The following is a 13,695-nucleotide window of genomic DNA, read 5'->3' on the forward strand; positions in this document are numbered from 1 at the left end:
AGACTTGAAAGTCAAACCAAAAATCCAAATGTGAAAACTTGAAAGTTAAACAAGAAAGTCAAAGTTTAAAGTCAAACGTCAAACTTAAAAGTCAAAGTCAATTTTTTAAGGTCAAAAGTCAAACTAGTAAGTCAAAAATCGAAATTCAAAGCTTTATGCCGAAAACGAAACTTCAAAATTCGAAAAATTGATTTTTGGGCCAAAAATGTCAAAAATCTGAAATTTAGACCGAAAATGTGAAGCCTCTCAGGCCGACCGAGAACTCTCGCACCAGCTGACCGAAAAGAGCTGCTGACCGAAAATGCAAGGACCAAACACGTGCGAGGCTGCGCATCGAAAACCCACCGAGCCGAAAACGTCTGAGACGTTCCACCGAGAACCTTCGCACCCCGCTCCACCGCAAACGTCGCTTTCGGCTGTAAACGCTTCGAACCGCACACACGATTTTGGCCGTAAACTCCTCGGAAATGCCCCTCTCCCTCGCAGATTCCGACCAAAAAAACATGTTTTTTCACCTTTGACGCAAAATTCAATATAAAACTCAAATTTATGAAGAACACGAAGAACAAACACCCAATATTTCTTCAATAACAAATCAAAAACGCAAAAAACCTTCAAGAAAAAGATCAAAAACATTCAAAATCTTGCCAATTTAATTGATACGATCCATGCTCTGATACCACTTGTAAGACCCAAAATCGCTTTGATGTATCAATCTGATCCACTTGATGGTGCGAAATCCCAATCAAGTGGATGATGCAAGATAGAATGGAGAAAAAGAAGAAGAACAACAAGTTGAATCTTCAATGTATCAATGATATTCAATATGATCCGGTTACATAAGATTCACACACATAAAATGTTCTCTCTTACTTTCTCTCTCTAGAACGCCCTCCTATCTACAGTGGCAGCCCCAAAACGTCCCACCCTCTCTAATGCCTCCTAAAACACGCCTCTTCCACCCTATTTATACATATGGACTAAATCCCAAGCCCAAAATCCAATAGCTAGACCGAAATCACATGTGATTTCAGTCCAAGCTACAACTAAACCCAATAATGTTTTCGGCCCAAGACCAAAAAACAATAAATGCTTAGAAAAGCAAAGTATAAACCATATTTTAGACCTAACAATTCTTCAAACCTATATACATGTGGGTTTTTGCTCTATGATTATGTTATGCATTGGTCTACTCCATCGCTATTTGTAACTGGTAGTTATAAAGGGTATGTCAATGTGTGACATGATGAAATAGACAAAAACTATGTAGTTGAAGTTTATTTGTTCCTTCTGCCTTAACAATATAAGCGATATCTTTAGGCCCCTCGATGATTTGGTGCTGACATTTATAGTGATTGGTCGAGCCCTGACTGAATATGATGTGTTCAATTTAGTAGTCGGATGCATTCGTCACAAATCTTTACCAGGAAACATAATCTTGAATTCTGAGATTCACCATTATCCATGTCTCAAGTTCATCCAGATATCATAAAACGAATGTATAGTTGGCCACTTATCTAAGGGTTGAATCTTGATTAGATCAAGAGTTCGGTAGTTGCATTGGATGGCTAACTCTCTGTTGATTATTGGAGAAGTATTGGTCCTCGTATAGTTGATGACTTGTCCAAGTGGGAGATTGTTGGAAAGAGTGTCTAAGGTCAATAATTATTGGTAATATTTCTAATATTAACAGGGTCCTTTTGGGTTTCCCTCAAGAACCTAATCGAGTAGAATAAATAAAGGAGAAATTGGTTTATTAATTATTATGGTTAATAATTAATTAGAAACTAATTGGAAATATATTTTGGGAATTAATTAACAGTTTAATTAATTAAAGGGTTGAATATTCAATTAATCAATAGTTAGTTGATCAGGAATATTCCAGAACCCTTATGGAATTAGAGTTAGATGAAAATCACTTCATCCAAGGCTATAAATAGGGCCTTAGGGATTTCATTCTTCCTTGTACCTTAGCTTAAAGTTTCGTCAACCCTTCTTCATCCTCCCATAGGGACAATTTCTAACCCTCTTTAGGTTTGTGAAATTCCCTTTTCCTTGTTATTTTTATTCCACTCTTTGGTGTCATTGGGTGTGATACCATTAGAGGGATTCTGGTTTGGGTCCTCTCATCCAAGCAACTTCGTGGAGGACGAGATCTCAAGCATGGAGATCAAGGGCTACATAAGTGGTATCTTTTTCTTCCTTATGTTTTTATGTTTTCATATGGTAGATGTAATTAGCATGAAACCATAGATCCATAGGTTGCATGTACACTTAGGTATATCGTAGTTTCTATTTTTCCGCTACCTAGTTTAGAGATATTTGATGCGTAGAAAACCCAACAGGATTAATCATTAATACATGAAAGACATTAAGGGCTTTATGAAATACTTCCATCTCCTTACTCTTTAGAATAAGAAAAAAGTCCACTCTTGTCATTCTCTCTCTCTCTCTCTCTCTCTCTCTCTCTCTCTCTCTCTCTCTCTCTCTCTCTCTCTCTCTCTCTCTCTCTTTTCTTTCTTAATTTGTTAAGATAAAAGATGAATAAAGGTGATACTTACATTCTCTCTTTTCGGGCAAAATTTTCTTTTGTCTTAAAGACTTAAGAGTATTTTTTGGCAAGAAGAACTAGCATTCAAATCTCTTGGTAATTGCTGGCAGACTTCTCTCGAGAAATTCTAGTTTGGGTTCTTCTCATACTCCATAAAACTTCCAACCTACAAGAGGATTTAAAGTCTTCAAATGTTGTTTCTACTTAATCCTTCTATGGTTGTATTTAACCTTTTATGTTCATGCAAACTAATCCTTAGTGGGAATAAAATTGTTTTATGTTATTCAAACTTTATTATGCTTCCATTGTCTATTTTTACATTTTAGAAACAAAATCCTTGATCATCCTTATCTTCAACTTTTAACTCAAGCATTATACAGTCATGTTGCCATATATATGCGAGAAAACACACGTTGAGACCATCAACACAACGTCAAAAGATACATCATCAAATCTCATACTTCGAATTAACTATATATATATATATATATATATATATATATATATATATATATATATATATATATATATATATATATATATATATATATATATATATATATATATATATATATACAGACACACACACAAAAAAATTTAAGGCCCGTGCTACGCATGACCCACAAAGGTAAATTTATGTATTTTTATTTATAATAGTCTAAAGTACAATGTGCTAAGAACCAAAAGGTAAAGATTTTATCATTTTGTTGTTTTGAATCTTCATTGTTTATACACGCATAGCTTCAATGTGATTTTGCTGCAAAATTTGCTAAAATTTTAAAAGTTTCTTTGTGAGAAAAAGAGGTAACAAATATAAGAAATAGCAACTTACTTTAGTTCGTTGTTTGTGATAACATTGTACTTACATTTATTTGAGTAAAGTATTTTCGGGAAAAAAAATTATACAAACTTACTTTTAAATACGCATTTGTAGCTTCAATCGTACAAACTTCTCTATGGATCCTTCTTATAATAGCGGTTTTGCCTATAAATTTGCATAAAGAGTACTTTGGGTAAGAAAACGAAATATAGTGCTATATAACATTGGTACTAATTAATGACACATAGATTGAAGTTGCAATTTTTAATAGAAGAAATATAAGTATGATGTTATAGTACACAAATAAACGAAATTATGTTGCTAGTTCTTGTATTTGGTTGTAGATTTTTTTATTGTTGTATCTAACAATGTGTGTTTTTAGTAGATATAGTCGTAGAGAACATATAAAAAACTATAATCTATCAACAAAATTACCATTTTAAATTGATGATGATTTTTTTGAAATAAATTAACGAAAATAGAAATAGCTTAATTTGAGATACGCCCTATCTAAATAAGTTAATTGCCACTCCTTAGTATCTGTTCAAAGTTGAATCTAGATTACCCAACTTGAAGAACCCAAAGATCATTTCCGTCAAACCCATAGCAACAAAATGTCATTTATAAATCTGCAACATTATCCCAAAATAAAAAAATGTAAACACCAATAATGAAGAACTATTCAAAGTTTCACACTTTCAAAATGTTAAAATAGTGAATTTACTTCTTTGGTGTTGTCGTTGATGACATGTGGCTTAAAGTTAAGAAAACCTACTTCATTTGGGTAAAAACAAATAATAATGTAAGAAAACTAAAACGCCAAATTCACTGAAGTAATCAAGTTCAAGTTTTTTGCAAAATGTATTTTCCCATCAATCAAGTTCAAAATAAAATTTTCCAAGACACCATCAACACACAAAAAAAAACATAAAAAAGCACACAACATATTAAAGAATTTTTTATCTATTTCCTAATGACATGATAAAAAAGAATTGAGAAAGTAAGATACTTATGACAATTTTGCCAAATATAATCAATCCATCTTATTTCTCAACACCCAAATGTCCTTTCACCTAGTCAATTTTTGAAATTTCATAGCACCAATTAGGATTCACCAAAAATTTATGAAAGATAACATTTATTATAATGGTTGTAAAGTAAGCATACCTGAAAGGTCCACCTCTTAGCAAAGTTAGTCGCATCAAATGTTACAATACCTTGTGACAGAGATGCTCCCAAATGGTGAATTTGAATAAGAATTCGCAGTATCATTGAAATTAAATTTACAAAAGGTGAGAAAATCAACTCCTTTAAAGAGGCAACCTTACAGTCCATTGTTATCTGGTGGTTGTTTGGTTGTTGACCTTTCTTTCCCATTCACAAAACCCATTTCCACGTCCTTCTATCCTTTTTTCTTTATATAAATGGATTACAAAATAAACTGAAGTGCAACCAATACGCTTTCAAACCCATCGCAGACTTCCAGTTAAGAATATAGAATAATTTGAGGGGATAATGATGGGATTACATACACAAAGTGGTCATTTCCTATGAAGCCAAGTACAAACCAGAAGGTACCGCACACAAAAACAAAGAGCAACAGGAAAATGGCATGAACTCACCATCCTCCGCACATTTTTTACGGTAAAACAAAGTAAAAAATCGGTAAAAGAATGAAATTTATACAAGTGAATATACATATAATGATGTTCTAGTTAAGATTAAATGAGGAATAAAAGGCAAAAAAATGAACCATGAACGAAAAAATGGAGTGCAATAATGGAAAGGTAGCAAGGACCTTTTCCTTCTCCTTCTTCGACGTGTATAGTATAACAATTTAATAATAGATAGACTCGATCACTACTTCTATTCCATTAAAAATTTGTCATCCATGTGTTGTTTTTCGAAATGAATGCTATAGTACATACCTGATTACACCAACAGTAAAACAGGAGATTCACACAATCATCAGAATTTACATAAATGAAAGTAGATTCCAATTTTCCATTGTGCATTGAGTATGGTTTTTAACAAGTGAGTAATTAATAAATGATACCTGTGTTTGTGAACATATAATAATTATCACATGCTACTTAACTTCATCTAATATGTCAGGCTTTTCAAAACAAATGTCATCTAAATTTTGTTCCTATTGTAACGCCCCGATTCTTAGGTATTGATTTATGTATGAATCATTCTTGGTCTTTGGGTCTACTCGACGAGTTGGTCGCCCTACTCGTCGAGTAGTAGCGGGATGGTCCACGCGTTTTAGTGACCTACTCGTCGAGTCCAAGAAGGGACTCGACGACCAGGAGCTGGCAGATGAAAACCTAATTTCCGGGGCATTTCACCCTATTTAAAGGATCATTGGCCTCCCCCAGCCTCCCCTTTACTATAACGCCCGTAGATCCGGGCTAGTCAATTTAGAGATAATAGGGGTCGCAAATGACTTTTCGACAAAAGATTATTTAGAATAAATAATCTTAGCCAAGTTGTAGAATATGTCTCAAGGTTTCCGTACATATAAAGAACGCCGAAATCCGAGTTATAACGAAGAAGTTATGACCCGTCGAAGTTTTACGGCAAAACCGGCACGGCACCGGGAAGCGTAAATAGTGAATTTACGATAGAGCGAGTTTTAGCCTTAGCGATCTAAACTAAAGTCGTAGAATATGTTAAACCAAGAGCGTCCATAAAAAGAACGCACAAATCTCACTTCGTATGAGGAAGTTATGATTTTTCGAAGTTTCGGCTTAGCAGTGTACAACCCAAAATTCGAATATAAGATCGAGCGGTTTTTAGCCGACACAACCTAAACGAGAATCGAAGATCTCATTAATAGTAGCATAACGATAAAAAGACAGACGAAAACGGACGTCGGATGAAGAAGTTATGAATTTTTAACGGACCAATCCTGTCCCGGCCTGTTAAAAATATAACTTTTAAAATAAAGACAAAATTAGCCGACGGAGTCTAAACGAAAGTTGTAGAGTACGTTCCCGCCTACGCGTGGATATAAAGAACGTCGAAAACGAAGCTCGTATGCGAAAGTTATGATTTTTAGAAGTCGGAAAGTGAATTTGCGAAATCTGTTGAGAAGTTGATGACGTGGATCGATCAGGGCCGTCGCTTGCTGACCACGGTGCTCGCTTCGGATCTTGACACGTCGCATCTCGGACGCCCAGCGCTCGCATCGGACGCCCCGCATACCGTGTACGCCTCGAGTACAAGCCTCGCACCCCCAGCGTTCTACCCTTCCGCGGACTAGAGCAAGCCACGTCGCCCCATCGAATCCGCAACACGTGTTGTACGAACGAAGCACTACACCCAGCGTAGGTCCGAGGTATGCCCAGCATACCGAGGCCTCGCAGGCTATACAAAGGCAGCGAAGGCAGCCGGCTTCTTCACTCATTTCTCACATCTTTCTCTCACTACTTTCTCTCTCTAACCCATTCTAACCCCCTAAAAGCCTAGGTAAACCCCCTAGCACCCTAAGGAAGCCCCGAGGCTCCCGGAGTCCCGAGAAAAAGGGTCTTTCTGTTTCGGAAACGCTGCTCCAAGCGAAGCCCGGTTTTCTTTAAAATTCGCTGTAAGTGAGCTACGCCTACGCAATTTTTAATACAACTTTTAAATAATTATAGTAGCGTTATTAGGTCCTTAAAATAATTATTTGGGCTATTATTATGAGTTATATTGAGTGTTATTTAACGCTTATATAATAATAATAATAGCTAGACTATTAATTAGTCGCGGTTAACGTTAGACTAAACCCTAGTGGTATTGATACTAGGTTTTGTCAAGGGAAAATTGTTTTGAGATAACGAAGCGTTGTCCGAGTTTCGACTCACCACCTTATCAGGTGAGTGCATAGTTACTTTCATCTTACACATAGATATGAAGTATTTTAAATGAATTACGTGTTATGTATGCATATTATCTATATACTTGCTATCTATGCTGGATGAACGATTTTATACATGTTTTAAATGATTTAAATTGTATATATATATCTACGAGAATATGTTGGGTAAAACATGGGTAGATGTAATAGATAGAATATGAGTTGGATGATGAGTTGAGAGGTGTTATAGACCACGAGGTAAGTGTGAGAGGTAGACGATGTGAGAAGCCTTTCCCAAATGATGGCCCCGTCATCTAGCAGAGTATGGATGACAACCACGGACTAATCTAGACAGTCCAGTGGAACACTGGCAGGCTCGCAACCTGTAGGTGTTGTGAACGATGTGTTCACCGGTGTACTCTAAAAACCCATTGACATGTATTGCAAGTGGACTCTCGAAAACGATACTGTCAATAAACGAGATAACCCTAGCAGCTGTACTCGAAGGACAATACTGGTAGCTGCGCCTCACATAGAATGTCACAATTCTGGCAGCTGCGCCTAAGTGATAGAACTAGCAGCTGTGCTTGACAGCTGTGTCATTGACAACGATGGACTTCGTGCCGATTCCTTAGGATGATCCTTAGGAATGAATGAACGAGGAATAATTGATTCTTAGGGTAGATCCTTAAGAGTAAAGAAGATAATGGGGATGGGTAATTGGGTTGATTGTTTGATGTTTAAACATAATAATTATATTATTGTGGGTTGAAAACCCTATGTACTCACCAGGTTTCCCAACCTGACCCACTCAGTTTATTTGTATCACAGGTGTCGATATGAAGTTACATTACACTGAGAGATTTAAAAGAGATGTAGATCACTAGTGTAAATGAATGTAAGTTCTGTTTATGCTTATGTTTCTGTATTAACGATGACATCCCAAATGTTTTAAAATGAATAAAAATACATTTCTTCGGAAATTCTTTGATAACGTATTTATCATGTTTTTCTAGGAACAAATTCCGCAAGATTTTTATTAAAAGAAGTACTCTGATTTTTATAAAGCATAAACAAAATCAGTCTTTTCTGGCCGTGAAAATGGGGATGTCACAGTTGGTATCAGAGCATTAGTTTAAGCGAACTAGGAATAAGGATTTATTTCTAGACTTAAACTTAGAATGCTAAGCGATGATTGTGAGATGTGAGCACTAGCTTATTTAGGAAAGTATGCCTAATATGCTTTATGTGCTAAATGATTTATGCCTCATATGTTGTTATTTGTTCGGATCTATGGTCTGTTGCCGACCGGATCTGGAAACCTTATGTGTTTAGGATTCTAAACGTACGACTACGATATTAGAACTAACATGTAAACGTTTCGGAGTGATAAGGACGATTTAAACAACTATCCTAAATAAAGATCTAGATTCACCTTATTCGGTGTATAGATCAAAATGGCAAGAACCCGCAGTGGAGCCGGGAATGCTAATGGGAACAGAAACCAACCCCCAGTGATTGAGCAAATACCGGTTGTGGTAGCCGCTGCTGAGCCAATAACCATGGCCGGAGTACAAGCGGTGATCCAAATGATGTTGGATCGTCAAATGGAGGAAACAAGGCGTTTACTCCAACAAAATCGCGAGGAAGCTACCATACCAACCGTAGAGCCCGAGCTGAATGATGGGCCGTCTGAAGGAGGAAACTACAGTGGGACTGTTGGTCAAGCCAACCCACCGATAGTTAGGCAAAACCACCAGGATGGAGGAAATGACGGACGTGGATGCAAATACAAGGATTTCATGGAATCTAAACCACCGTGTCTATCTGGAAGCCCGACGCCGGTGAAAGTTATGGACTGGATCTCCGAGATGGAGACAATGTTTGAGAGTTGCGAGTGTAGCAACAAACAGAAGACCGCTCTCGCGCTCCCTCTGTTAAAGTCTGGAGTACTGAGCTGGTGGAAGCTACTAGCTAACACGATGCCCAAGGGAGAAGCAAGCAAGATGTCTTGGGAAGATTTCGTGGTGCAACTGAAAATACAGTACTGCTCTGAGCAGGATCTCCTAGAGATCAACAATGAGTTTCAAAATCTGAAGAAGGGAAGGATGAGTGTCACTGAGTATGCTGCAAGTTTTACGGAGAAGATGAAGCTTGTTCCTTACCTAGTTCCAACTGAGCTCTCCAAGGTCAACAAGTTTGCCCATGGATTACCAGCGGACTTTGGTCCAATGGTCAAGCAAGCAACCACTTTGAAAGCCGCCATCTGGGCAGCCAGGAATGTTGAGACTCAAATTAGGGAAAAGGGTCTGTAGAAAGCTGAAGTTGGCGAGAAGAGGAAGTTTGAAGGATCTTCAAGGTCCAACAAGGAGACCAAATTCCTGAAGTCTGGAGGAGGAAGAGGAAGTGAAGCAAGATGGTGTGAGAAGTGCAAAAAGAAACACTCTGGAACATGCGGTGAAAAGGTGACTTGTTTCAAGTGTGGAAAGCATGGGCATTACGCCAACGAGTGTACATTCAACAAAAGGGTATGTTACGCATGTAACGAGGAAGGTCACTTCAAGCAAGACTGCCCAAAGAGAGAAGGGGCTACAAAGCCAAATGTGCCGCCAAAGCCAAAAGCGAGAGCATTTCAAATGATCCTTGACGAAGCAGATAACAATGCAAAGATTCAGGAGTGAAGGCTTAATATCCAAAGATCGAGTTATGAAGTAACCAAGGAATAGTATCGTATAATGTAACCTGTTAGAGGCATAGTATAGGGTGAACTCGAACACCTATGTAACAGTTTCAAGAAATAATAAAGCCTTCGTTTTGTTATCTGGTGTGTTAAACTATTATGTGATTTTCTTGTATGGTGACTTGGGGACTGCGAGACATACTTGGGACGAGTATGAGTAGGTGTGAAAGGTAGTAGATACATATACTACCGGAAGCACAGGACTCACGCTTGGATCAGGGAAAGTCACAAGGTTACCGAGAAGCTAGTAGTTGATTCCGTTTTGTTCAGGTATGTCATTACCATTGTTTCGGTAATAACTAATAAGATGATTGTTATTCCGACCCTAGTGGTCATATCAAATCGAGTCCGACTATGATGAGTATGTTACGAGGTTCAGAGAACCAAGTTCGATGTAGCATCTGACTTAAGCCGGAAGATTGAAATGAAAGATAATCAAAGCGATCAGTACAGGTATCACGACAGTTGCTTGTAGCTAGAAATGCTACCTTTTAAGATGTGATAAGAACATGAAGGAAGGTATAGTCTGTTCCGGAATTTGACTCTAAAAGACCTGAGTCTAAGCATTGCAACATACGATGAGAGGTCATTAGAACATGACCTATCGGTCTATTATGATAATCGAAGGAAGAAACTTATCTCAAGTTTGTTAAATAAGGAGTCTCCAATAAAGATCGAGATCGTGACATGAAGATCATGATTGGAAGTCTAACATAAGATAGAGAGCGGATGCAAGATCGAGCACCGCCTGTAGTCAAAAAGTCTAAGAGTTAGATACTCGTTCGAAGAAACATCAAAGTTATGACTTAGGATGAAGAGATAACGTATGGAGTCATCATGTGAGCCCTGCTTCGTTGATGATTCCGGGACATAATCATCCTAAGGGGGAGATAATTGTAACGCCCGTAGATCCGGGCTAGTCAATTTAGGGATAATAGGGGTCGAAAATTACTTTTCGACAAAAGATTATTTAGAATAAATAATCTTAGCCAATTTATATAATATGTCTCAAGGTTTCCGTACATATAAAGAACGCCGAAATCCGAGTTATAACGAAGAAGTTATGACCCATCAAAGTTTTACGGCAAAACCGGCACGACACCGGGAAGCGTAAATAGTGAATTTACAATAGAGCGAGTTTTATCCTTAGCGATCTAAACAAAAGTCGTAGAATACGTTAAACCAAGAGCGTCCATAAAAAGAACGCCTAAATCTGACTTCGTATGAGGAAGTTATGATTTTTCGAAGTTTCGGCTTAGCAATGTACAGCCCGAAATTCGAATATAAGATCGAGCGGTTTTTAGCCGACACAACCTAAACGAGAATCGAAGATCTCGTTAATAGTAGCATAACGATAAAAAAAACAGACGAAAACGGACGTCTGATGAAGAAGTTATGAATTTTTATCGGACCAATCTTGTCCCGGCCTGTTAACAATATAACTTTTAAAATAAAGACAAAATTAGCCGACAGAGTCTAAACGAAAGTTGTAGAGTACGTTCCCGCCTACGCGAGGATATAAAGAACGTCGAAAACGGAGCTCGTATGCGAAAGTTATGATTTTTAGAAGTCGGAAAGTGAATTTACGAAATCTGTTGAGAAGTTGATGACGTGGATCGATCAGGGCCGTCGCTTGCTGACCACGGTGCTCGCTTCAGATCTTGACACGTCGCATCTCGGACGCCCCGCGTACTGTGTACGCCTCGCGTACAAGCCTCGCACTCCCAGCGTTCTACCCTTCCGCGGACCAGAGTAAGCCACGTCGCCCCACCGAAGCCGCAACACGTGTTGTACGAACGAAGCACTACGCCCAGCGTAGGTCCGAGGTACGCCCAGCATACCGAGGCCTCGCAGGCTATAAAAAGGCAGCGAAGGCAGCCGGATTCTTCACTCATTTCTCACATCTTTCTCTCACTACTTTCTCTCTCTAACCCATTCTAACCCCTTAAAAGCCTAGGTAAACCCCCTAGCACCCTAAGGAAGCCCCGAGGCTCCCGGAGTCCCGAGAAAAAGGGTCTTTTGGTTTCAGAAACGCTGCTCCAAGCGAAGCCCGGTTTTCTTTAAAATTCGCAGTAAGTGAGCTACGCCTACGCAATTTTTAATACAACTTTTAAATAATTATAGTAGCATTATTAGGTCCTTAAAATAATTATTTGGGCTATTATTATGAGTTATATTGAGTGTTATTTAACGCTTATAGAATAATAATAATAGCTAGACTATTGATTAGTCGCGGTTAACGTTAGACTAAGCCCTAGTGGTATTGATACTAGGTTTTGTCAAGGGAAAATTGTTTTGAGATAACGAAGCGATGTCCGAGTTCCAAGTCACCACCTTATCAGGTGAGTGCATAGTTACTTTCATCTTACACATAGATATGAAGTATTTTAAATAAATTATGTGCTATGTGTGCATATTATCTGTATACTTGCTATCTATGCTGGATGAACGATTTTATACATCTTTTAAATGATTTAAACTGTATATATATATATATATATATATATATATATATATATATATATATATCTACGAGAATATGTTAGGTAAAACATGGGTAGATGTAATAGATGGAATATGAGTTGGGTGATGAGTTGAGAGGTGTTATAGACCACGAGGTAAGTGTGACAGGTGGACGATGTGAGAAGTCTTTCCCAAATGATGGCCCCGTCATCTAGCAGAGTATGGATGACAACCACGGACTATTCTAGACAGTCCAGTGGAACACTGGCAGGCTCGTAACCTGTAGGTGTTGTGAACGATGTGTTCACCGGTGTACTCTAAAAACCCATTGACATGTATTGCAAGTGGACTCTCGAAAACGATACTGTCAATAAACGAGATAACCTTAGCAGCTGTACTCGAAGGACAATACTGGTAGCTGCGCCTCACATAGAATGTCACAATTCTGGCAGCTGCGCCTAAGTGATAGAACTAGCAGCTGTGCTTGACAGCTGTGTCATTGACAACGATGGACTTCGTGCCGATTCCTTAGGATGATCCTTAGGAATGAATGAACAAGGAATAATTGATTCTTAGGGTAGATCCTTAAGAGTAAAGAAGATAATGGGGATGGGTAATTGGGTTGATTGTTTGATGTTTAAACATAATAATTATATTATTGTGGGTTGAAAACCCTATGTACTCACCAGGTTTCCCAACCTGACCCACTCAGTTTATTTGTATCACAGGTGTCGATATGAAGTTATATTACACTGAGAGATTTAAAAGAGATGTAGATCACTATTGTAAATGAATGTAAGTTCTGTTTATGATTATGTTTCTGTATTAACGATGACATCCCAAATGTTTTAAAATGAATAAAAATACATTTCTTCAGAAATTCTTTGATAACGTATTTATCATGTTTTTCTGTGAACAAATTCCGCAAGATTTTTATTAAAAGAAGTACTCTGATTTTTATAAAGCATAAACAAAATCGGTCTTTTCTGGCCGTGAAAATGGGGATGTCACATTTACTGCTTTTTGTCCCTCTTTAACCCGAAGTCGTGTGTGTTCTTTTGGAGAGTTTGAGCTTGGAGGAAGGATTTTGGGTGAAGGAAACACTTGGGGAAACAAGCTAGTTGAAGCAAGAGCTCGTAGGATTCAAGATCTGCATCAGTAAGCACTCTCTTGAAGGTACTTGACCGTTCTCCTTGGCTCATTTTCACCTAAACCCTCTTTTGCATGAGTTTTAAGAAAGGTTTCTTGTGCTTAAGCCAAGATCTGAAGTTGTAACTTCA

General features: G+C 37.9%; 1 long non-coding RNA gene across 1 annotated transcript; it reads right to left on the minus strand.

The window, feature by feature from the left end:
* Positions 1-3,307: 3,307 nt before the first annotated feature.
* LOC145124765 (uncharacterized) lies at positions 3,308-3,976 on the minus strand. The gene is made up of 3 exons (XR_013715708.1): positions 3,937-3,976; positions 3,466-3,536; positions 3,308-3,320 (listed from the first exon to the last, which is right to left on the minus strand). It is a non-coding gene; the product is annotated as an uncharacterized LOC145124765 (long non-coding RNA).
* Between the last annotated feature and the right edge of the window lie 9,719 nt (positions 3,977-13,695).

This window comes from Lactuca virosa, chromosome 7, assembly GCF_052849685.1.
Source record: "Lactuca virosa cultivar CGN04683 chromosome 7, Lactuca_virosa_CGN04683_v6, whole genome shotgun sequence".
Classification (NCBI taxonomy): Eukaryota; Viridiplantae; Streptophyta; class Magnoliopsida; order Asterales; family Asteraceae; genus Lactuca; species Lactuca virosa.